Consider the following 2,494-nt stretch of genomic DNA (forward strand, 5'->3'; position numbering starts at 1 on the left):
CCGCGCGCGTCCCGCGAGGCGGAGATCCAGCAGCTGTTTGTAGCGCCTCCGGGCGCGAAAGTACACAGGCGGCTTCCACTTCCGCCGCAGAGGTTGCTGGGAGGTGTAGTTCCCTCTCTGTGCTGCGGCCGCGATGGAATGGCGGGAGCGGCAACCAGAGGGAGACAAACCGCAAAGACAGCAATCCTTCCCCACACAGGCAGGTGAGGTCTCGACCAAACGCACAATGAAAAATGAAGGCGTCTTTTTACAAATTCCTGCAGATTAGAGATTGCTTGAAAAAATTGGCAAGTGGTCAGTTTTCACTTAGAAAACTTCCCCTTTTGGATATGTTGTTATGCCAGGGTACTAATATCAGACAGATTTCTACATTACTGAACAATATGGCGGTCGATGATCTTGATCATCGGGGAGTAAATTGGGCAGAGAAATTGAGGATTCAGGGCTTAGATATTTGGACCTCAATAGAGATAGGGACTGTCTGTGCTGTTGACTGCAAACCTGAAAACCCAACATTAAAAAACAATTTTTATTCTCTACTATACACCGTCCAAATGGTTCAGATGGGGCAAAAGGTTCAACGACAAATGCTCTTGGTATGGGAATGGGCCTGCTGATATGGAACATATGTTTTGTGATTGTGTGAAGTTAACTCCACTAAGAGAGGGTAGTGAGGATTGTTGGAACAGGATTTATAGAATGATTGCACATCTAAATCCATCTTTGATGTTATGGGTAGTCAACTCTTCTTTTGTGGGGGATGTGGGGCAGCTTTAATTTATGTTTATCTCCACGGCTGTGGCATGTCTTCTAATTGCAACTGCATGGTAGGACAATGAATCACCTATGGTACAACAATGGTTTTCTCGGTTAATAAGCATGTACACTATAGAGAAAGCATTGTAAACTTTTAAGGGGAAGAGTGCCAGAAAACAGGGGGGAGGACAGATTTGGTCTCCTCTGACAACAAGAATTAAAGAGTGCTCTGGATATAGTGATTGGTTGAACCATGAGCCTTCGAACTTGAGTTAGGCATATACTTTTGATTTTCTTTGCCCTTAAGGATGCTACATGGAAATTTGATTGGATTTCTTGTAGTCTTTAACTAAAAATAAGGAAGAGGACACAAAACGGTGGCATCTGTACTTAAACTGGTTGCTTGCCTGTGATTGGGTTATGTAATATGTGATGTACAGGGGGGCCATGCATAATGTAGCTTTATTTTAAAGTGACTGGCTACTGAAATATAGTATTAAAGAAAAGAGTAGCGTAATCCTCGCCTCTATGTCCTTAGTGGAATTGTAAATTCTTGACGCGTAAGCTTTAACATTTTTCATCCCTCACAGAATAAGGAGAAGCGGAGCCAATTAACTTCCAGGCTGCCGGAGCAGCGAAAAAGAGGGGCGTAGAGAGAGATAATGAACTATAACTGTTGAAAATTACTTTTATTGGTTGATTTTTTTTCTCTGTTTCATCACTGTTGTTCAAGAGAGTTGCTTGTTGATGAAGACTACTGGTTTAATAAAAGTGGAGAAAGTGAAGTATAATTCTCGCCTCTGGTCCTGAGATAGAATTGTGTATGGGAACCCTTTGTTTAGGGGGTGGGACAGAGATTTTCCTGAACATCTTTAAGCCAAGGATGCTGCCTGTTTCTTTTATCATTTTTGCTGATCATTTGGGCCTTAAACTATTTTGGATTTTTATTATGTACTCTCCATTTAAACCTAGCATTTAACCTTTAGTTCTGTACCGCTTGATCTTCTGATAAAAACCGGTATCTTTTCCCAGATCTAGAACTCAGTTATTGAGTGGTCACAGTTACGTATTTGCTACCCTGCAAAATGTATGTTGGGTCTGATGTTGAGGAGGGTGCCTTTTATCAAAAGATCAACCCCGAAGCTGAAACACCAGAGGTAAATTTCGAGCATTTTCAATTTTAAATGTCCCCAATTTTGGAGTTCGGGCTTACCCTACCACAGTTGCTCATTTAAAAAACCAGTCTCTCCTAAGGTATCAATAGAGACTCTTAGTACCAAATCCCTCCATCACAAACAAACAGAGAGAGGATGTGGAGTAATGGCCATAGCTGCTGACTTTGGAACTGAGAAACGAGGTTTGGGTCTCAGTGTTGTGTTAACATGCTGTGATTCTGGGCAAATCATTTAATTTCCCTGTACCTACAAAAAATGTATGTGTCCTTTTGTAATGTAACTTGGGTTCCCATATTTGTGAAAGAAAAATATCAGCCATTTGCTATCGTTCTAAGAGTCTGCAAAGGCCTGGGCATGATACAAAATAGACGTGTAAACAAAATGTATTTAATAATTTGTATCATAACTTTTCTGTATTTGTTTACTTTAAATATTAGACATGGTGTGGTATTGTGTCTTTTCTTTATCTCTATTATAGAGTTTAGAGCTACTGATGTCATTACCTTATTGTTTATGTCATTTGGAATTTGCATGTGTAATATGGAATTCACTGATGCAAGAGC

The sequence above is a fragment of the Triturus cristatus genome, chromosome 7 (genome assembly GCF_964204655.1).
Source record: "Triturus cristatus chromosome 7, aTriCri1.1, whole genome shotgun sequence".
Classification (NCBI taxonomy): domain Eukaryota; kingdom Metazoa; phylum Chordata; class Amphibia; order Caudata; family Salamandridae; genus Triturus; species Triturus cristatus.